Source organism: Pristis pectinata, chromosome 8, assembly GCF_009764475.1.
Source record: "Pristis pectinata isolate sPriPec2 chromosome 8, sPriPec2.1.pri, whole genome shotgun sequence".
NCBI lineage: Eukaryota > Metazoa > Chordata > Chondrichthyes > Rhinopristiformes > Pristidae > Pristis > Pristis pectinata.
The window spans coordinates 42982361-43006313 of NC_067412.1; the positions used below are offsets into that span (position 1 = coordinate 42982361).

The window sequence follows — 23953 nt, forward strand, 5'->3', positions numbered from 1 at the left end:
TGTTTGGGGATCTATAGTATTTTCCCCTTCTTTTGCTTCACATTTCAACCAGTATGGCCTTACTCGTTGAAATTTCAAGCATATTCTCAGAGCTGTGACTGTGCGCTTAGCCGATGTTGCTTTGCTCCTTCCTATTTTATCCCGTCCAGCCATCTGAAATCCCTGTAACCAGAAATTTTCAGCTGCCACACCTTCACTGCCTTAAGCCATATTTCAATAATATTCACAATACTATAACTATCTGTCTATTCCCTTGGTGACCTTTATTTCTGAGGCTCCTTGCATTGATGTCAATACAGTTATGCATTGCCTGCTTTTATTTACCTGTTTCCACATCTTTTATCTTGACTCATTTTCTAAATTCTCATCTCTACATCCAATTGTCTCTTTCCCTCTGAAAGTATTGTTAGGTTTCCATCCCCCAGGCAAGTTAATTGAAACTCTCCCCAGTGGCGCTGGTAAACCTCCCTGCCAACATATTGGTCTTGGCCCTGTAAAACTTGTCTTGTTTGCACTGTTCTAATGCCACAGACCACTCGCAATGCTTCAAATATCTAAAGCCCTCCTCCTGCATTGTTTCTTCAGCCATGTGTTCATTTGACCATATATTTCTGTACTCACTGCTGCATATCTGGAGATAACTACCTTTTGAGATCCTGCTTTTCAGTCTCAATCTCCATAAGCTCTGCCTGCAGGACCTCATCCTTCTTCCTTCCTGTGACATTGGTACAGATCTGGACACTGAACTTAGCTGTTCATCCCCTCCCCTCAGAATGTTCTGCAGCCACTCTGTGACATTCTTTACCCTTACACTGGAAGGCAATGTGCCATCCTAGAGTCACGTCTCTGACCATTGGAATACCTGTCTACCCTGATAAATATTGAATCCCTGTCACTGTAGCTCCTTTCAAACCAAATTCCACTCACGATCACCAGACTCAAGGACAGCTTCTATCCCACTGTTAGCAGACTCTTGAACAGACCTCTCAAATGTTAAAGATAAATCCTTGATCTCCCAATTTACCTCGTCATGGCCCTTGCGCTTTATTTGTTTACCTGCACTGCGCTTTCTTTGTAGCTAGTATACTATATCTGCATTCTGTTTTCTTTTTACTACCTCAATGTACTTATGAATGGCGTGATCTGCCTGGAAGGCACTCAAACTAATGTTTATCACTGTGTCTTGGTATACATGACAGTAATAAGTCAATCTAGACCATAGAACATTACAGCAGAGTACAGGCCCTTTGGCCCACAATGTTGTGCTGACATTTTATCCTGCTCTAAGATCTAGCTAACCCTTCCCTCCCACATAGCTCCCCATTTCTCTATCATTCATGTGTCTATCTAAGAGTCTCTTAAATGTCCCTAATATATTTGGCCCCACAACCTCTGCCGGCAATGCGTTCTACGCACCCACCACTCTCTGTGTAAAAAAAACTTACCCCTGACATCCCCCTTATATCTTCCTCCAATCACCTTAAAATTATGTCCCCTCGTGTTAGCCATTGTCGCCCTGGGAAAAAGTCTCTGACTGTCCACTCGATCTATGCCTCTTATCATCTTGTACACCTCTATCAAGCCACCTCTCATCCTCCTTCTCTCCAAAGAGAAAAGCCCAAGCTCACTTAACCTATCCTCATAAGACATACTCTTCAATCCAGGCAGCATCCTGGTAAACCTCCTCTGCACCCTCTCTAAAGCTTCCACATCCTTCCTATAATGAGGTGACCAGAACTGAACACTATACTCCAAGGGTGGTCTAACCAGAGTTCCATAGAACTGTAACATTACCTTGCGGCTCTTGAACTCAATACCCCGACTAAAGAAGGCCAACACACCATACGTAACAACCCTATTGACCTCTGTGGCAACCTTGAGGGATCTATGGACATGGACCCCAAGATCCCTCTGCTCCTCCACACTACCCAGTATCCTGCCATTAACCTTGTACTCTGCCTTGGAGTTTGTCCTTCCAAAGTGTACCACCTCACACTTCTCCGGATTGAACTCCATCTGCCACTTCTCAGCCCAACTCTGCACCTATCAATTACCTGTTGTAATCTACAGCAACCTTCTACACTATCCACAACACCACCAACCTTTGTATCATCAGCAAACTTACTAACCCACCCTTCCACCTCCTCATCCAAGTAATTTATAAAAATTATAAAGAGCAGGCATCCCAGAACAGATCCCTACGGAACACCGCTGGTCACTGACCTCCAGGAAGAATACACTTCATCTACCACCCTCTGGCTTCTATGAGCAAGCCAATTCTGAACCCACACAGCCAAGTTTCCCTGGAACCCATGCCTCCTGACTTTCTGAATGAGCCTTCCATGAGGAACCTTATCAATTGTTAATTCAATCAAGTCATGGTTCCATGGACTTAGCTTGGGCTCTACTTCCAAGGGATATTGCCAATCCAATATTCCCAGGTGAATATTAGGTAGGGAGTGTGAAGATCTCATGGACTCCCTCACTGGCTCTCCTGGAATGTCCAGTGATCACCATTCCTTTCCTGCTGGCAGATTCTTAAGCTGTGAATGACTACCTCCCAACTATTCATGTAATACTTTTCACAAAAGCATTACAGGGAGACCATTCATTGCCATTTCTCTTTCTTTGGCAGTTGTATCAACTGCATTAATTAACTAACAAATCAATGTTTTTATTTCTTGGTGTATTGCATGCTCTCTGAGCTGTATGCCCACTTCCTTTTTACCTTTCACAAACATGTGAGGCACTTGCATTGCACAAGTGCTGGTCAATTACCACCTCCAAGAGAGATCTAACTACCGACCTTGACATTCAATGGCATTACCATCACCAAATCCCCCACTAGCAACATCCTGGGGTCATCACCGGGCCAAATACGTTAGTTCTGTGGTCACAAGAGCAAGGGTATCCTGCAGTGAGTGAACAATCCTGTGCCTCAAAGCCTTTCTAGCATCTGCGTCACAAGTCAAGAGAGCAGTGGAACACTCTCCACTTGCCGGGGTAATCAGAGCTACAACAATAACCAAGACCTTTGATGTCATCAAGGGCAAAGCAGCTAGTTTGATTATTACTCCATCCATCACTGAATATTTATTCCCTCCACCACCAACACACTGTGGCTGCAGTGTGTACTATCTACAAAATGTTCTGCTGTTTCTTGCTTAAGCTACTTCTACAGTAGTTCTCAAATCAGTGATCTCTGTTATCAAGATCGACAAGGGCAGCAGGCATAGGGGAACCCCATCGCTTTAGGTTCCCCTCAATTCACCCACCGTCCTGACTTGGAAATATGTCACTGGTCCTTCATTGTCACTGGCTCCAAATCTTGTAATCTACTACCCAACCACTCTGTGGTTGTTCCTTCACCAGAAGAATTGCATGAGTTCAAGGCAGCAGCTCATCACCACCTTCTCAAGAGCAACTATGGATGGACAATAACGCTAATGATGCTGACATTCCAAAGAATGATATAATTAAAAAGCACAATTTAGGCTGCATAAGTGACATTTGATCTGAACATGCCATATTGCGTAACATCTATAGAAACAGTAAAATGTCTCAACATACTTAAAGTTCTGCATTGGGATAGGTATATCTGTTTAAATCTGGAGCAAATGTAAATTCATTTTAAGTACATATACATGTTTTGGAAAGGGAATCTAAGAGTAACTGGTTAAGTACTTCTCCCTTAATTTATCAATGCTAACAGTTAATATTATCTGAGCACATTATACATTTATGTATGGACTCACATTATCTTGGTCCCAGCTGGCACTTCTTTGTGGCTTGACAGTACGTGTGCATCTGTGAATCAGTGTGAAACCTCTTGTTTTAACAGAAGGAAGAACTTCCAGGGACTTTCCCTTGTCATCATTTCTGGAGCGGTAGAATAGAAAACCAAACAAGTTATGTTAAACTTGCAAATCTTAATCAGTCATTTAATTTCTCTATAAAAGTCCAATGATTTTAATCTTTTTATAGTGCAACTTCTGACAGACACATATGTAGATAATTAACTCTGGCCACTGACTGAAAGTGACTGAAACAATTTACTTCAACTTGAGTAACTAAAATTTAAGTTTAATTAAATGTACTAGAGGTGAAAACTCCACACCAATCCAGCATGCTTTGTCCTGATATTGAAATTGAATAGTGAATAAACAGCAGGAAAGGAAGTGTAATTTTACATCCTTATATAGGAGGGATGTTCTTTACATCTGCAAAGTCAAAATTTCTTCCGTCCCAAAACCAATCTACCCCACCACCTTCCCCCTCTATTCCACCATCCCTCCTACCACACCCCACTTAATCTGAACCTGGATCAGTAAGAGAATCACAAAATGTGATTATCACTATATGCCAGCAAGATTCAGCAAACCCTGAGACTGACGCCAAAATATTATATGAATGTCAACTTGCTTGTAGTGCTGGTGATGAGCATTAATGCAAATCCTTTTCATTTTAAGAAAACTGTGACAAGCGGTAACATGATGTTAGAAACGATTGATTTTTGTTTAATGATGACCCAAATTGTCTTTGCTGTGTCCTGCCATTTGTATCCTTGTATTTATGAACAGCCGAGAAATGAAGCTTATTTAACAGAGCAAGTCTTGTGAACTTGTTGAAACAGATTTTGTGTTCTTTTAAGTTCTGGCAACCAGCTGATGAAAAGGAAATATTCTTGGAAGAGATTTTGAGTGAGAATCCTTCCTGTTTTGCTCGATGTGCACTGAATTTGCTTTTCCTTATTACAGCAAGTAGACAGCAGCAATTGACATAGACAAATCCATTCAAGGGAGTTGTGCTCGTTGCCTTTGGTGCCTTATGTTGCCTACTTTATGGTGCCTTTGTTATCTCAAGATCTGACTGTTCCAGTGCTCTCCTGGCTGATCTTCCTTGTTTTACTATCTAAAATCGAAATCATCCAAAACTCTGTTGCTTATATCCTAACTTGTATCTTTGTGCCATTCATCCATATGCCCTTTGCCTTACATTGGCTTCCAGTAAAGCATAGCCTGAGTTTAAATTTCTCACCCTGACTTTGAAATCGCTCCATGTTGTTTCACCCACCCATCTCCCACAGTATCTTTTTAATCTCCTGTAACCCTTGGATATAGAACATAGAAGGTAGAACAATACAGCACAGGAATAGGCCCTTCGGCCCACAATGTTATGCCAAGCTAATTAAACTAGTAATTAAATACCAAACTAAGCTAATCCCTTCTGCCTACACAATGTCCATATCCCTCCATTCTCTGCACATTCATGTGCCTATCTTAGAGCCTCTTAAATACCTCTATCATATTTGCCTCCACTACCACCCCTGGCAGTGCACTCCAGGCACCCACCACTCTCTGTGTAAAAAAAAACCTGGCCCCGCACATCTCCTTTGAACTTACCCCCTCAAATGCATGCCCTCATATTAGACATTTTGACCCTGGGGAAAAGATACCAGCTGTCTTCTATGCCCCTCATAATCTAATAAACTTCTATCTTCTCCAATTCTGGACTCTTGCTCATCCCCAAATTCAGTCACGTCAGCATTGAGATCATCCTTTGGTTGCCAAGAATCTAATCTTGGAACTTTCTCCTTTAACTTCTCCTTTTGCCTTTAAGGGACCCCTATAAAACGTCCCTCTTTGATTAGGTTTATTGTTGTCTGCCCTAATATCTGACTATGTGGCTAACATTTTGTCCTTGATGGTATGCTTATTTTGTCCCATTTTGATGGGCACTCGATAAGGTAGATTGATGTTGTTGTAGAAAAGGGTTTTATCACAGTAGTTTTGGTAAGTGTTCCTACAATTTGAAGAGTTGTCCATCACATCAACCAAATTGTTGCTTATGTTACCATAGATTGGGTCTAGATGAAGACAGATGACCAGCATCAGCGGCTGGTGGTCACAGATATGGCTGCACACCGAACAGAAGGCTAGAAAGCTACAGATCTGCAGAAAATGTTATTGACCAAACAAGGTCTACAGAGAGACCCTTGGTCAGTGACTTGTCTGAACACTAGGGTGATCACCTTTGCAAACTGATGAGGGCAAACACATATCATTTAAAATGATACAGTCTTGCCAAGTGTTGTGGATGATGGTTTTATCGTGGAGTTGTATAACACAGAAACGGACCCTACAGCCCACCACGTCCATGAAGGCCATTTTGCTTATCTACACTGATCCCGCATTCTGGCACAAGGTCCAGATCCTTCCGAGCCTTGCCTATTTAAGTTCCTGTCTAAATGTCTCTTAAAAGTAATGATTGTATTTGACTCCACCACCTCCTGTGGCCCTTCAAATCCCCTTTAAAACCCCATCCTCTAACATTAAACTCATGTCCTCTAGCTTTTGATACCCCATCATGGAAAAAAAGATTCTATCTACCCTATCTATGCCCCTTATAATTTTAGATACCACTCTCAGGTCAACCTCCCCCCCCCCCCCCCACCTCAACTTCCAGGGAATATAAACCCAGCCTTTCCAATCTCCCTCCATAACTAAAGTCCTGCAATCCAGGCAACGTCCTGGTGAATTTTCTCTGCACTGTCTCCAACGCAGTTACATCTTTCCTATAATATTAGCAAGCAGAACAATACTCCATCTGTGGTCTAACCAGTGTTTTGTAAAGTTGCAACATAATGTCCCTACTTTTATATTTTATAGCCTAACCTATGAAGGCAATTAAGCTATATGCCTTCTTCACTATCCTATCTACCTGTGTTGCCACTGTCCCTACTTTTATATTTTATAGCCTAACCTATGAAGGCAATTAAGCTATATGCCTTCTTCACTATCCTATCTATCTGTGTTGCCACTGTCGAGGAACAATGGACTTGAACCCCAAGGTCCATCTGTTCATAAATGTTCCTTGGTACCTTACCATTTACCACATCTGTTCTACCTCAATTTAACTTCATAAAATGCATCACCTCACACTTTTCAGGATTAAATTCCATCTGATCTATATCATGCTGTAACCTTAGACAACTCTCATACAGTCATAGAGTTATACAGCACGGAAACAGGCCCTTCAGCCCAACTTGTCCATGCTGACCAAGGTGCCTACCTAAGCTAGTCCCATTTGGCCCATATCCTTGTAAACCTTTCCTATTTTTATTGTACCTGCCTCAACCACTTTCTCTGGCAGCTTGTTCCATGCACCCACCACCCTCTGTGTGAAGAAGTTGCCCCTCAGGTCCCTTTTAAATCTTTCCTCTCTCACCTTAAACCTATTCCCTCTAGTTTTTGATTCCCTTTCCCTGGGGAAAAAGACTGTGTGCCTCCATCCTATCTATGCCCCTCATGATTTTATACACCTACATTCCAAGGAATGAAGTCCTAGCCTGTCCGACCTCTCCCAAGAACTCAGTCCCTGGAGTCCTGGCAACATTCTGGTAAAAATCTTGGCAACATTCTTGTAAAATTGCATTTATTAGCAACTATCTATTGCATTTATCAGCAACCATGTTATTTGTACAGTCTGTGGTTTTCCACAAGTGGAATCTGCTCCCTGACCTCGGTGACCTTGTTAGGTCACCCTTCTGTTTTCTCATTCCTAGAGATGACTGCCGCAGCGTGTTCAGTCTCTCCTGGTAATTATAACTGCTAGTTCTAGTATTATCCTTGTGAATTTCCTTGCTATCCACATTACCACCAATTTTCATGTGATCCACAAGCTTACTAATCATGCCTCCTACATTCACATTCAAGTTGTTTATGTACATCACAAACAACAAGGGTCCCAGCACCAATCCCTGTGGTACACCACTGGTCACAGACTTCCAATCAGATGAGCATTCTTCCACCATTACCCTCTGCCTCTTACCATCAAGCTAATTTTGGATCCAAGTTGACAGCTTGCCTTGAATCCCATGTGTCTTAACCTTCTGGATCAGCCTACCATGTGGGACCTTATCAAATGTTTTATGAAATCCAGATAGGCAACATCTAATACCTTGCCTTCATCAATCTTCTGAGCAACCTCCTCAAAAAAACTTAGTCAAATTAATGAAACAGAATTTCCTCTTCACAAAGCCATGTTGACTATCCCTGATCAGCCCCTATCTTTCCAAATGTACATGATCCTATACTTTAGGATTTTTTCCAATAATTTCCATAACAATGACTTCAGGATCACTGGCCTGAAGTTACCTGGCCTATCCCTGTTGCTCCTCTTAAGTAAAGGAATAACATTAGCTACCCTCCAGTCCTCTGACACCTCACCTGTGGCTAATGGGGATGTAAAAATCTCTGTAGGGTTCCCAGAGAGATAATATCGAAGTAAACAATGTCATTGCAGCTGCTGAAATTGCATTGAATCACCTGCTGTTGGCATTGTTCTTAACAGGAGAAAAGCATGATGGATTTTGAGTTTGAGAGACTCCACCATGAGGGTCTCGAAGAGAATTTCTGCTTGTTGTGATGCAGCATAGATAGATAGATCTCATCCAGCCCTGGGGATTTATCAACCCATATGGTTCCCATGACATCTTACACTTCCTCCTTCTCAATATTAACCCACTCCAGATTATCCATGTACCCCCTCCCTGAACTCACTATCTTCCATGTCCTTCTCCATGCTGAATACAAATGAGCAGTATTCATTTAGGACCTCACCCTCATCACCTGGCTCCATACATAGGTTACCCCAATGGATCCCTAAGAAGACCCACTCTCCTTGGATACCTTCTTGGATACCTTGGAAATCCTGTAATGCTGAGGCTTTATAAGACATTGGTCAGACCACATTTGGAGTCATGGGTCCTATAGCTAAGGAAGGATGTGTTGGCATTGGAGAGGGTCCAGAGGAGGTTTACAAGAATGATCCCGGGAATGAAAAGGTTAACATATGAGGAACGTTTGATGACTCTGGGCCTGTACTTGCTGGAGTTTGGGATGAGGGGGGGGATCTCATTGAAACCTACTGAATATTGAAAGGCCTGTATAGAGTGGATGTGGAGGGAATATTTCCGGTAGTGGGAGAGTCTAGGACAAGAGGGCACAGTCTCAAAATAGAAGGACGTCCCTTTAGAACAGAGATGAGGAGGAATTTTTTTAACCAGAGGGTGGTGAATCTGTGGAATTCATTGCCACAGACGGCTGTGGAGGTCAAGTCATTGGGTATATTTAAAGCGGAGGTTGATAGGTTCTTGATTAGTAGGGGCATCGAAGGTTATGGGGAGAAGGCAGGAGAATGGGGTTGAGAGGGAAAAATAACTGAGCCGTGATCGAATTGCGGAGCAGACTCAATGGGCCAAATGGCCTCATTCTGCACTTCTGTTTTATGGTCTTCTTACTCCTGATATACTTATAGAATGCCTTTGAATGCTCCTTCATCTTACTTACCAATAATATTTCATGGCCCCTTTTTGTCTTCTTAATTTCTTTCTTAAGTTACCTCCTGTGCTCTCTATATTCCTCTATAGACTCCCTCAATCCTAGTTGCCTATGCCTGCCATGTTTCCTTTGCTGTCCTGATCAAACCTTCAATAACTTTTGCCATTCAAGGTTCCCTAATCTTGCCATCCTTGCCTTTGACCCTTACTGGAAACTGCTGGCCCTGAACTCTTACTATCATCTCAAAGACTCCCACTTGTTAGCTATTGTTTTACCCAAAAACATATGCTCCCAATTTGTTTTCACCAAGTCCTCTCTTACGCTATTGAAATCAACATTCCCCCTTATTAACCTTAACTGGAGAACCAACATCATCCCTTTCCATAAATATCTTGAAACTTACAAAATTATGGTCACTGTTCTCAAAGTGTTCCCTCCCCCCCCCCACTGACATTTGCAACACCTGCCTAGTTTCATTTTCTAAGAGAAGAGCTGTGCAATGTTCCCTATGGTTCAGCAGAGTATTCCCTGACTGATCACCACAAGATTCTCTGGTGTATCTGCTAGATTCTCTGGTAGATCAGTGCTAGATTCCTACATAGATCAGCATATGATTTCCTGATTAATCAGCACAGGATCACTTGGTGCATTACCACAAGATTCTCTAGTAAATCAGCACAAGGTCCCCAAATAGTTCAGCACTGGATTCTTTGGTAGATCAGTGCAAGATTCATGGTAAGTCATAACAAGATTCCTTGGTAGGCCAATTCTATGTTCCCTGGTAAATCAGTGCTAGATTCCCAGAAAGATGAGCGTTAGATTCCCTGATATATTGACACAAAATTCCCTGGCATATTAACAGTAGGTTCCCAGGTGGATCAATACAAGTTTCCTGAGTAGACCGATGCTTAATTCCCTGGACAAACAGTGTTATTTTCCCTGGTACGTCAGTGCAAGATTCCCTCGTAGATCAACATGGGTTCCTTGAGCTTCAGCCTGTGCAGTCCAAGCTCCCATGACTGGGTCTTTCTGACAAAGAGTCTTTGACCTGAAACATTAACCTTGTTTTCCTTCCCACAGATGTTGCCTGACCTGCTGAGTGTTTCGAGCATTTTCTATTTTTGTTTCAGATTTCCATTATCTACAGCTTTTTGATTTTCTCCCAGGACTGGAAGCAGGTTTGAGGGTTGCTGTTGGATGGCAATGTCAGTCCACACTGTGCTGATGACTCCCCTTAGACACCTTGCACTAGTGTGCAGCAATGCCAGGCTGAGTGCCTTTGCACCACCAGCTGTACGACAGCCAGGCTTGTGATATGCTGAAGATGAGCCTCAGATTCCTCAGTAGACCTGGAAGCGACCTACAGAATACAGCTGCCAGACTCCAGGTCAGTTGAGTTTTGCTGCTCCAGCCAATGCTGTCTCCTGGATCCACAGTGGAACAAGGCACCCAGGGTAGATGAGGGCAGGGAGCTGGCTGGAGGAGGGGCAGTAAAGAAGGCAGAGTGATGGGTGGGGAAGATGTGGGGGAGTGGTGTCTGGGATGGGGCAGCAGATAGAGGTATAGACTGGGAGAATGGGTGAGGGTGGACTAGTGGCTGAGTGTGGACAGTGATTGGGATCAGGGTGGTGGTTGCGGCTAGGAAAGGCGAGTAGAAGGTGGAGAAGGAACCCCAATTAATGCCTGGCTTGCTTTGATTGAACTTGTGGACGTATGTTCTGGTGAATGCCATGTTCTCAATGCCATCTCCAATGTTGCTGATACAAAGAAGGCAACACCCTTGGTCGGTTGTCATTTATTATCATCAAACAAGTTTGGCCATGTATCACTAAAGAATGAAAACGGTGAAAAGAATAATATTAATAAACAAAACCTTATTAAGATATTTTCTCAGTCACACCTGTGCACACACAAAACCCGTACTCCTTTTCCGTTACATCTATCTGGTACATTCATTGTAGCTTCAAGAGAACTGTCTGCTCAGTTCCTTGCAAGTCCTGTTTACCCACACCAAGAGGGTGTGAGTGGGCGTGGCAGAGAAAGCACAGAGTGGGGACATTGTGCCCTAGTGTTGGATATGGTGCAGGAAGCAGTTCGATGGGCTAACCAGGTCAGGTGAACTGAGTACATTTGGTGATAAAACCTATACCTGTTATGTACAACCTACTACCCTTCTCCTCAACCTATCCAGCCAAAAGTACTCCATCACCTCACTCATTCTCCCATTCCTCAACTCTCCATGTCCCCAACTTCCTTTGCCTTCACCACATCATCTGTCTGTTGTTGATGGAGCCATTGGATGTCAGTGTTAAAGGTGAAAGTAAGCTAGTCCAGGTGTACAGTTAAGAAAATGGTTGATGCAACATTAAATATGACCATACCGGTAACAAATTTGTTAGTGTCACCACGGTCTATGATCTCCAACCAGGTTGGTCTGAGCTTGTGGGGGTTCAGGAAAGTTGAGCTTAGCCTATAGACTCTTTCCCGTGGATTGTACTTCTTCAACCTCTCTCTTGTTCTACTCCCTGCTGTTCTGTAACCTGTTACTTTATTCCTATCTCAATTGAACCTCCCTCCAGTTAACCTCCCCCTCATGGATCTCTCTCGTGCTCCCACAACAACACATCATCCCTCAGTGGATGGTAATTGTGTATCTGACCTTGCAGTCTTTCATTCATAATATTCTTTTCACACTTTGCCATTTTGTCCTGCAAGCATCTCCATTTGAAAATGTATCAAAAAGTCCTCACCTCAGAGAAGTCTCTGAAGAATGTTTGCCAGAGGGATCTGATAAAGCAGCAATATGCACCATGCCTTTTAATGATATTGAGCAATCTAGGCTTCGAAGATCCACAGAGACTACAGCTCCAAAAACTCTCTTCCTTTTCACACAGCACTATTCCAAGTCACAGGAAACATGATCTATAGCTGGTAATACTAGAGAAACAGAGGACTGCAGATGCTGGAATCTAGATGAAAATACATCAAGATGCTGGAGGAACTCAGCAGGACAGGCAGCATCCATGGAGAGAAACAGACGGTCAATGTTTCAGGTCAGGACCCTTCTTCAGGACTTCTTCAGGGAGTTGACCATCTGCTTTTCTCCACGACTGCTGCCTGGCCTGCTGAGTTCCTCCAGCATCTTGTTGTTTTTTAATCTGTAGCCGGAAAACCAGGTACCTTTAATCCACTTGTGAACTACTGTCCACTCATCACCTCCCTGTGTATCCTGAACGATGAGGTTGAGACTGGTGGGCAGCTTACCTGACAGTTAAACCTGTACATGGGCCATTGTAGCTGGGTTATGGTCACAAGTCAATTTTCAACTATTTTAATTTCCCACTGACCAAAACATTCATAATAAAATTTGCCTCTGGATGTATGAAATGGATAAGTGTTGTCAGCACTGGGCTCCAAGCAACTAATTATCTAGGATCTTCAATCAATATCTTCTAATAAATGAATTCTCATATGAGTCATATGTAGGGAAGATGGTTTTAGAGTGTGAAGAATATTGACTCAACCAGATAATGAGGTGACTGGTATAAAACAGAAGTCAGGGGATTTGCTTTCTTCTTCATTGTTTCATACAAAAAGTTTGTGTGAAACACATTTGGAGGTGTGAGACTAAAAGGGGAAGCCTCAGAGAATAAATAGAAATGTATACTGCACCATCCCCACTCAGAGAGGAAATGAAATGATTCACATTATGATGGTTTTAGCTGCATTTCCTGCAGGCAAAAGTAGCGTGAAGCAAAACAACAAAATTTCAAGCTTCTCCCAGTTTGAGGAGAAGCTCTTTAAATCATTCAAAATTACTGAAGCATTTGGATACCAGAATGAACATTTTAAAGTGCATAAACCTAGGATAAGATAGTTATGGTATCAACTTGCCATTGGTCACTAATGTATTCATGGTTCAGTAGACCTGAATGTTGGAAGTGAGCACAGTATGTGGCCTGTACCAGAGCAGCCATTTATCGTTGGTGACCAAGAATGAATCCATACCTCTTGATGTTTAATATTTGCTCACATTTATTGAACATCACAGGGTTATACAGCAAAGGAATAGGCCCTTTGGCTCACCACGTTCATGCTGACTTCTTTTGCCCATCTAAACTAATCCCATTTGGCCACATGACTCTGGCAGGTGGTGGAATCAGACCTCATATTTGTTGATATGACAGACACAAAATTTCATTTTTAAAATTGCAAAAGCTTTATTGCTCGAGGAAAAAAATTTACAAGTTCAAAATAGTAACATAAATCCTCTTTTTCCCCTAGATGTAATCTCTTGTTGGTGTTAATGGGTTTGAACTTGTCCTCCCCGATTTCAAAATATAACATTCAACAATGTGAAGGAAGAGAGCACGCTCGTCAGAAGCAGACATACAGGAAATTTGTGCACACCCGATAGGCTGGGCTGAACTTCTGATTTTTGTGCTTCAGGTGATTTCAAAAATATACCCATATGAAAGAAGGCTTTTAAACCCGCTAACTCATCTTTCCACAGCAAGTGTGGCTTTACAATATGTTTGTGTAGATTAGCACTGTCAATCACTAGGACTGTCCACTCAGTAGATCCCCCAGTCTGGTATCTCTCCCCAGTGCATAGTCTCTCTTTCAGCCAATAGTTTCTTGAACTCGAAGTGATTGTTCAATATCCATTGTAGCAAGCAAAATAAAGAAGACACTTTTGTGCCTTCTATTTGTGCTTAAGGGAGTGCCCAGTGCACTGAAGTTATCTGCAGATCAGTTTCAATGACATCTTGCAGCAATGAGCAATTTATATGGTCAGGCAACCAGACTGGTTCTTATTTACATTAATCTACCATTTCACTCCTCACAGCTAAGGGATGTCTCAGTAAATTTTTTTTTGAGTCATCCATGCACTCTTCTTGGCAGGGAAAGGACAACTGGAGGAAGTTTTAATTGCACCTTTGCTGATAGGTCATTTCTCAGAGATTGTCATGTTAACTTGCCAAAGTCATAGATAAAGGGATCCTCAAAATAAGTCAGGTCGACTGAATGATCAAAAAAAGGGCTAACAGAGCACTTTCAAATTATTGAAGAGATCGATATACGGTGGAGATAACGATTTTTTCCAGTGGGGGTCTCTAAAAACAAATATATTAAATACATTGAGGAATTCTGACTGAAGTTCTTTACCCAAAGCATCGAAAGAAAGTGGAAAATACTATCATATGGAGTGGCTGAGGCAAAGATCATGGATGTTTTGCAAGGGGATGTAGATAATCTTGTAAAATAATGTAACAAGAACTCTGAAGCAGGCCATTTGAACTGTGGACATCATGTGGACAGCATTAATGGTAGATGGAATTTAACAATGTCTAAAGTACAGCAGATTGGAGGGAAGTACATGTGTAACACATAATCATTGAAGGCTTCTGAAATTGCAGCATTTACATTCAATTCTGGACTATTGGTAGACTTGCAACCTGACATATCCAGTCAACCTGAGGGAGAGTCATAAAAATGTAAATAAATTTAAATTTATTTTAAAATAAGTTGAAACTAAATTGAATGACTAAAATAGAATAATGCATAAGAAAGACAGTCCACACCTTCAGTAACGTTGTCCAGTGTTGGCTAATGCTCCTCATAACCTACCTCCCTTTGTTTAATTATTTGGTCACTCATCCAAACATATTTTCATTTAGCTTAGTATCAAATATTTAACTGATTCGTCTCCTCTGAAGGACCTTAAAACTGTTTAATATTTCAAGGGTTCGATTTAAATGCATTGTTGAATCAGAAGAGGGACGAAGCTCAGGAGCAATACAACAATGTACTCTTCCTTGAATGGATCAAGTTATAAGGCATGGGAACGTAAATTGGATAGCACTGGAAGAGATGCTCTGGGATCATAATGTGTGACTAACCTGCACCTCTTTGATCCAATGAAGTGTGCACAAAGTTTCTGCTGTGAACTGATTTCAGCAATGGCATTGTTGCTAGTTTTAGAGCACATCCATATCAGCTAGCACTAAATGAATCTAATTAACACTGATCAGAGCTCTGTCTCCCCTCTTAAGGGGGCAGTGCTCTGTGATGCAGCCAGTGTTAGATGTCACTGTATGTGTCCTCTGGTCTTGGTCAGTGACTATTGATCAGGAAGTCCTTGAGGCACGGCTGAACACTGGCACAGCTGATAGATCTGCTGCCTCACAGCACCGGATACTCGATGCTGTCTGTGTGGAGTTTGCACGTTCTCCCTGTGACTGTGTAGGTTTCCTCTGGGTGCTCTGATTTCCTCCCACATACCAAAGACATGCAGGTTGATAGGTTAATTGTCTGCTTTGTATTGCCTTAGTGTGTAGGTAGTAGTGGTACAATATGGGGGCAGTTGATGGGAATGGGGAGGGGAGAATAAAATAAAATGGGATTAGTGTAAACAGGTGGTTAATGGTCAGCATGGACTCAGTGGGCCGAAGGGCCTGTTTCTGTGCTGTATCTCTCTTCGATTCTATGAATCAAGTGATAGTGGAAAACTGTAGCAAATAAAGTCAAGGCCAAGAGTGAAGGCAAAAGCAGTTGCAGTACCAGAAGCTGCAGATAGCGCAAACGTACACCTCTTTAATGCCATCACAAGTATGATCAAGGTCAGTCTATATGTCAGTAAACCCCACCATCCTTCAGGTTCACAACCAGCCTCACAGACTTCTCCATGCGCCCCAATCACTAACTTACCAGATCATCATTGTCCATGTGCCTCACTGGACCATGAACCATCTTCAAATCTCATAGTGTGCAAAGGGGCCAACATCGGCCACCATGATGAGTGTGCAGATTCCAGCAGGGACTGGGAGGTTGGATTAACTTAAGTCCATTACTGGCTGGCTTGGACACAATGTGTGGATCTCCTTCTCCTCTACTCTTCTCCTCTACCTCTATGATTCTATGCAATTCCACGCAGGAAGGCCTCTGCAGGATTTGGGATCCCACAAGACCAACTTGAGAGCTTGGCATGTGTTTGGCTTTGGTGGATGGAGAAGACAGACTCACATTGTCAGTAAAACAGGCCTGCACCAGACACTCACCAACACTTGCTAAGACACCGGTTCCCTCTAGAAGAAGATGGTGTCTAATTGTGGACCAGCAGAGGTAGCTTGCGGGAAGAGATGCAGATCCAATGGCTCACTGTCCTGGAGGACAGTGTGCTGGCTGTCACAGGATCTGTGGCCAGAAGTAGCATGGAGATCACTGAAGATGATTATATTCTCATCACCAAACTTCTGTCTCATATCACATTTCCCCCTCATCCACAATGTTTTCTGATCTACAGGCTGTAGATGTAAATCTGTGCCTCTCACTTACATCCTTCCCCTCACTATAATTCTATCCTTTCAGAAAACCGAGAACTCTCAGTTGGCCAGGCAGCAACAGCTAAGTAACAAAACATTGTTGGAGAAGAGAACCCATCACTCGAACTAACACCCATAGCCAGCAGCTCAAATGGTACATCCTACACTATGGAACTGAACATGGTGAGTCACCAGGTACGTGTGTCCTGCAGCTAGTCTAGGTGAAAAAGGTAGAACAGGTACCAGCTCCCCAAAGGACAGGCCCACACACTGATCCAGAGGGGCCATGCAAGGTCTTGGATATTGCTACATGTAGACAAATACTGATGGGCAGGCACAAGGGTTTTCTATCGTGGAAATGGGTCCAGGCTCAATCAGCAACTGATGATCAATTGTGTCAGGTTAGCAGGACCTCCCTAATGTCTTGTCTTGTAGTGCGAGTTCAGACATCTGCTGTCATGGCTCTGGGTACCAGTGTTGACAGGGTCTTTGAGGATAAGAAAATAAAAAAAACGGGAGCAGGAGTAGATCAGTCTGCCCCATCGAGCCTGTTCCACCATTCAATAAGTTGATGGCTGTTCCAACACCACTTTCCCACTCTCTTCCCGTACTCCATGTCTCCCATATAATTTAAATAACTGTCAATTTTTATATTGAACATATTCAAGGGCTCCATCTGCACAGTTCTCTGGACTGGAGAATTTCAAAGACTCATGTCTTTCTGAGAGAAGAAATTCCTCGTCTCCAACTGAAATGGATGATGCCTTATTCTGAAATTATGCCCCCTAATGCTATAAATCCCTGCCGGAGGAAGTGTCCTCTCAGTGCCCACCATGTCAATCTCCTTCATGTTTCAATAAGATCACTTCTCATTCTTCTAAACTCCAAAGAGTTTAGGCCCAGCTTGTTCAACCTTTCTTCATATGTCAACTCCTTGAACCCAGGAATCAACTGAGTGAACCTTCTCTGCACAGACTCCAAAACTGCATGCAGTACTCCAGATGTGGCCTCTAAACTTTCCTATTTTTCCCATGCCCTTTGCAATAAAGGTCAACATTCCATGAACCTTCCTAATTATTGCTGCACTTGCATGCTAACATTTTCTGTCCCATGTGCTTGGATCTCCCAATCGCTTTGTACTACAATATTTTGTAGTCTCACTCCATTTAAATAATTACTTGCTTTTTCATTCTTCCTTCCAAAGCAAATAATCTCACATTTTTTCCACATTATACTGCATCTGCCAACTTCACATCCATTCACTTAACCTATCGACATCCCTTTGCAGGCTATTTGAATCATCCTCACAACTTGCTAACCCACGTATCTTCATATTTGGACAGGTACATAGACAGGAAAGTTTTGGAAGGATCTGGGCCAAACGTGGGCAAATGGGAACAGCTTAGATGGGCATCTTGGTCAGCATGGACCAGTTGGGCTGAAGGGTTTGTTTCTGGGCTGTTTGACTCTATAATCATCAACAAATTTGGCGGCAATACCTTCATCCAAGTCATTAATATAAATTACAAATAATTGAAGCCCCAACACTGATCCTTGTGGCACCGATAGTGACTGATTGCCAATCTGAAAATGACCCATTTATCCTGACTCTGTTTCCCCTGTCGGTTTATAATCCCCAGCCATGTGCACTCTTATCTTGATGTCCCTTCACCATTCCATCCTCCAGCACATTACTGTCACTGCTGATGCACTGACATGTGGCTTGAATGGATGTCAGGGTGAGCACATGCATTGATGCAGCCCTGCCACTCCACTGTTTCTATCAGCCAGCCTGCCCAGACTGCTGACATTCACAGCAAAAATGAAGACAGAAGGAACTGGAATCTGCAGCAATTTTTTTTTTCTCTGATGCAGGGTCTTGACCCGAAATGTTGACCATCCTTCTGCCTCCACAGATACTGCCTGACCTGCTAAGTTCCTCCAGCAGTTAGTTTTACAATTCACAGCAAAATGCTGTAGTCTGGTGCTGAGCCTGAAAGCTCCAAAGCTCTTGAGGTCATCGACCAAGGCTATCTTCAGCTCATCCTCTGTGTCACAGCCATTCTGCATCCTGTGGGGCCAGCAAGGACAAATAACGGACAGACACAATGGGAACATACAAGGGTGATTAGTTGACATTGGAATTGTTTTTGGTCACGATTGGATGTACAAAAATAGTTTAGAATGTTGTCACATCAGCTGTGGTCAAGCAGCAGCTAAGAAGATCTGCAATGTATGGCAGGTCATGTGGTAGCTGTGGTGGAGTGGAGATATTTTTCTTGGGGTGGTTGTGAGAATGTCATTGGAGCTGCCCTCGTCCAGGGACAGTAAATGTTCCATCACACTTCTGACACTTGCCTTGTTGATGGAAGGACTTTGGAGAGTTACAAATTGTGTCACTAGCTGCTGGAATTCCTGTTCTCAGCTGCTCGTGTAGACAGAGTATTCATTTGATTGTCAATGGGAAGCTCTACGATGGTGGTGGGATGAGTGGGAGACTGTGGTTTGACAAAGATAAGGCCACTGAATGTCAAGGGGCCATGTCACGCTTCTAGCTGTTGTTTCAGGTCAATGACCCTACATCCCTCCACCACAGGAGCAATGCCTGTAGTGTGTACTATCTACAAAATGCCCCGCATTTACTCACCCAGGCCACTCCGACAGCACCTCTCAAATCCACCACCTCCCCCACCAAGAAGGACAAGGGCAACAGATGGAGGGGAGCACCACCACCTGCAAGTTTCCCTCCAAGTCACACAACATCCTGACTTGAAAATATGTCACTGATCCTTCATTGTTGCAGGGTCTCCTTCCCCACCAGCACTGAGGGAGCACCTTCAACAGAAGGACTGCAGCAGTTCCAGGAGGCAGCTCATCACCACATTCTCAAGGACATTTAGGGATGGGGAATAAATGTGGTCTTGACAGTGACACCCAGATCCTGAAAATAATTTCCTTTTTAAAAAAACGTTAACGGTTTCTCTCTCCACAGATGCTGCCTGACCTTCTCAGTATTTCCAGCCCCTGCAGTTTTGCTGTATTTTCAGTTGGTGGAAGAGTTGCTTAAGGTCCCCAGTTACCTGCTACATTACAAACAAGGGGCAAGTTGGCTCTTCTCATACAGGTGTTCCTTGTACTTGGATTGACATGTTGTACTTTGAATGTAAGGGACTGATATCGGCAGGGTTTGTGGTTGGAAGCTAGGTGTGAATGGGGCTTGTTCTGTGTGGTCAGGAAGGATTTCAGCAGCTCTGGAACTATAGGCTGGGATGAGGTTAGGATCAATTTAACTCAGAGGACAGTGGCAAGCTAGCAGTTCTCGCTGCTGACCACTGAAGCATGGGGTGTTGTGCTGGTTGGGTGACTTTGGGACAAATGGTGTCCAGTTCCTTTTCCTGGGAAGCAGTCCAGACTTGAATAGGCACTCTGTAATGATATCTCACCCACTTAATTGCCAATTTAAACATGAGACATCTCCTTCTGCTTTCCTCTCTCCTCCCTCTTTCTGTCCCTCTTTCTCGCCTCTTTATCTCCTCCACTCTCCTATGCTTCTCTCCTCCTCCTCCTCCTCCTCTAACCCCCATCTCCATTGCTCCTTTCCCCTCTCTTCTGCAGCAGCAGCCCCCGCAGTTCAATACTACCTAGGGCCCTACCATTCACTGTGTATATTGTACTTTTATTAGTCCTCTCAAAGTGCATCACCACACACTTATCACGATTAAATACCATCTGCCATTGCTCTGCCGATCTTACCAAATGATCTTTCTGTAGCCTAAGAACATACTCCTCATTATCATCAGTACATCCAATTTTTGTGTCATCTGCAAACTTACTAAGCATATTTTCTGTATTCATATCCAAATTGTTAATAGATATAAAACAAGCAGTAAGGGTCCCAGCATTTATCCCTGAGGTATACCTTTGGTCACAGGCTTCCAAAAACTAACCCTCCACCACTACCTTCTGCCTGCTATTACCAAGCCAGTTTTGGATACAATTTGCCAACTTGCCTTGGATCCCATGGGCTCTGACCTTTTGGACCAGTTTACCACATGGGACCTTGTTGGAGGTGTTATTGAAGTCTATGCAGATGCCATCAACCACACTGACTCATTAGTATATTTCAATACCTCTGAAAAATTCGATCAAAAAATTGAATTAAATTGGTCACTGTTCTTGGAAAACCCACTGTGGATTGGTTCTCTTGCTCAGTGTCTCTCCCCTTCTCCTCCTATTCTTCTGGCAACAGCCCTCGCTTCTTCCATCCTGTCATGTAGACGACCAAGGGCTAGGACCATCAAAGTTGCTAATTCTGAATGCAACTGCCTTGGTATCTGGGGAAGTTAAATTCAAGTAATTATAATAAATCTGGAATAAAAATCTAACATACAAACATGTGATTTAAAAGCAGGAGTGGACCACTCAATTCCTTAAGCCTGCTCTGCCTTCTAATAGGATCATGGTTGATCTGATTGTAACTTGAACTTTGCATTCCCATTTGCCTGCAGTGACCTTTCACCCTATTGCTAATCAAGAATCTTCTAATGTCTGCCTTAAAAATATTGAAAGACTCTGATCCACAGCCCTTTGAAGAAGAGAGTTTCAAAGACTTGCAAAGCTTTTGAGAGTTTTGTTTTGCCTCATCTCTGACTTAAATGGGCAACCCCTTATCCTAGTTCTATATTGTCCCACAAGAGGAGAGATCCTCTCCACATCCACCCTGCCAAGATCTGTAGTTTTAGTACCAGTGACCAGGAAACCAATGGGTTGTCATTAAAGCCCATCTAGTTCACTAATATCCCTCGGGGAAGGAAACCTGCTGCTCTTACCCTGTCTGGCCTGTATGTGAATCCAGATCTATATGTGGTTGACTCCCAGCTGCTCTCTGCACAATTTGTAATGTTCTCTCGTCCATCTCAATCATCCCCTTCTACTTGCAACTCCTCCAGATAGATGAGCTGCAGTCCATAAGCCTTCACTACCCTCTCTCAGCAGGTGCCAACACCACCTCTGTCATGCAGTCTCTCATGGTCCCCATCTTGTCACAGGCAGTCTGTTATCACCATCCCTTCCTCTTCTCTGCAACTTTAACCATGTTTGATTTCTAACTTCTCTTCCTTCTGATGAAGAGTCATCGATCTGAGACGTTAACTATGTTTCTCTGTCCACCTGTTGAATATTTTTGGCATTTTTAACTAAAGTTTTTTGGCTCTCTGGCATCCACTACCTGCATTTCTCCCAGGCCATTTCTCTGCCGTTTTTGGTCAATCTTAAAACCCGAATAAACAACTTTGGGCTGCATGAATGCACATTTGCTTCAGCCACGCATTGTGGTGCTGCAATCTGCTTAAACACTTCCCTCCTGTTTGGTATCTTGACAATGAGGATGCCGTCTTGGTCATACAGATTTTGAGGAATCCACTGCGGCATTTGTCCGCAATGCAATGAAGAATCTTCAGGACTGACAACGCCATATGGCAACTTGGTGTATGCGTACATTGGTCAGATAGCTTTGACTCTTAACTTCACCTATTGAGAACCCACCAGCTCCATGTAAGGTGGGCTGTGGATATTGCTCACCCTGAACAGCTCTGTTCAGAGTGATATTGTAATCCCTACATAATTGCACTGTCTTCTCTGCATTGGGCACCACTGATAATGGAGCTGTCCGACCACTATGCTGGACTTCAACAACACCAGTTTCTTTCTTAATTTGTGCAGCTCTTCCTCCAACTGTGATTTAAAGGCACAGGGAACTAGTCTTTACTGAAAATAAATGGGATTGGTCCCAGAAAAATGCAAATATATCCCCAACAATCCCCAACAAATGTGCAGAAGGATGTTTGTACTTCCCCAAAAGCTGCAGACACACTAATACCGTGCTAATATATTGGATCTCCACCTGGCCAACATGTAGTGAAGAGAGTTGTTCGGGCAACATGTGGCATATGTCATTACAGCGGTGCACGTTGTTCTTAAAGATACACACACGCACACACAGTATCTATTCAACCTGTGAAGGTTGCAACGCCTCATTGCCCCAAGGCACAAGCTGGAGCTCCTGTGTCCAGCTATGGTTTGGCACCTAACCATCTTTCACCTTCCAAGCAGTGGGTGAGGGCCCTGTTCCCTCGGGAATCTATTCTACCAGATGAAGGATGTCGACCCGAAACGTAGACTGTACATTTCCCTCCAGAGATGCTGCCTGACCCGCTGAGTTCCTCCAGCGGTTTGTTTTTTGCTCCAGATTCAATCATATACAGTCTCGAGTCTCCATGTATGTTGCCTGTTGCTTTTGAAGGGAATTTCTGAGTAATTTTGATTGTGGAACTTTTATTCTTGTGAAAGGACGATGGCTCGAAAGGTGAACTCTCGCTTCTCATAGCCTGAAGGTGGAGCAATTCCAGCATGTTCCGTTTTCAATCTTTTGTAGTACTAATTTAGGCCACTTGGTGGTGCCAGTTGACCTGTTTCATAAAACAACGAAAAGACGCCAGTTAAGAAGAGAAATGATATTGAGCAATTTCAAAGCTACAAAGACTTGTCTTGTCGCCATGCCTAGAGTCTCCTTCCAGCAGCACATCCCTCCCTGTCTGCAGAAACCCTCATAATTCCTTGTCCAAGCTTTTCCCCTCTCACCCACTCATTCTCTCTGAATCAGGTTCAATCTCCACCCATCATTCACAGTTTGTTCTGTATTAAGTGGACAAGTCCTCATATACAGAAAAGAATGTCCGTTTTTGGAAGACATTTGAGCATTGTTTTGGACCACTGCTACATTCATAGTTGCCTCTGTGCTTCCTATTTGTCACATTTTTTTTGGCGATTTCTTTATTTATCCTAGTGATTTCCTCTACAGTTTTATTTTCATTTGCTTGTTAATCAATGTAACCATGATTGTTTAGTCTGCCACTAAATTAATTAATTCATTATTTATTTTAGTGTCCTTAAAATAATTAATTCATCCTCCACTGGTTTACTTGACCCTTTGTCCCCAAGCCATTTATGTATACTTTTTGTGTAATCTGAAAGTTGACTTCTTTAACCTTCCTTGCCTTAATCTCTCCCTGAACTGTTCATTACTCCAGGCTTATATCAGAGAGCAAAAATATCTCCTGACTTTCCTTCATCACACTCACAGCATCACCCCTTCCTATCCCCATTGTCTGCTCCAGTCCTCCTACGTGTTGACCCTGCATCCCTCTTCATCCAAGGCATGACCAGACATTGAGAGTCTCAAACTCCTCTGCCTAACTTTTGTTCACTGGGTCTTTCATAAAGTCAACT

At 43.1% G+C, this 23953-nt stretch overlaps 1 protein-coding gene across 2 annotated transcripts in view; it reads right to left on the bottom strand.

Annotated features, from left to right (window-relative positions):
- The window catches only part of LOC127573912 (tumor necrosis factor receptor superfamily member 13B), a 35569-nt gene extending 31774 nt beyond the window's left edge, over positions 1-3795 (bottom strand). For both annotated transcript variants that reach the window (XM_052022498.1, XM_052022496.1), the window contains exon 1: positions 3756-3795. The gene's annotated coding sequence lies outside the window, so the exon portion shown is untranslated. The remainder of the gene's footprint in view (positions 1-3755) is intronic.
- Positions 3796-23953: the final 20158 nt, after the last annotated feature.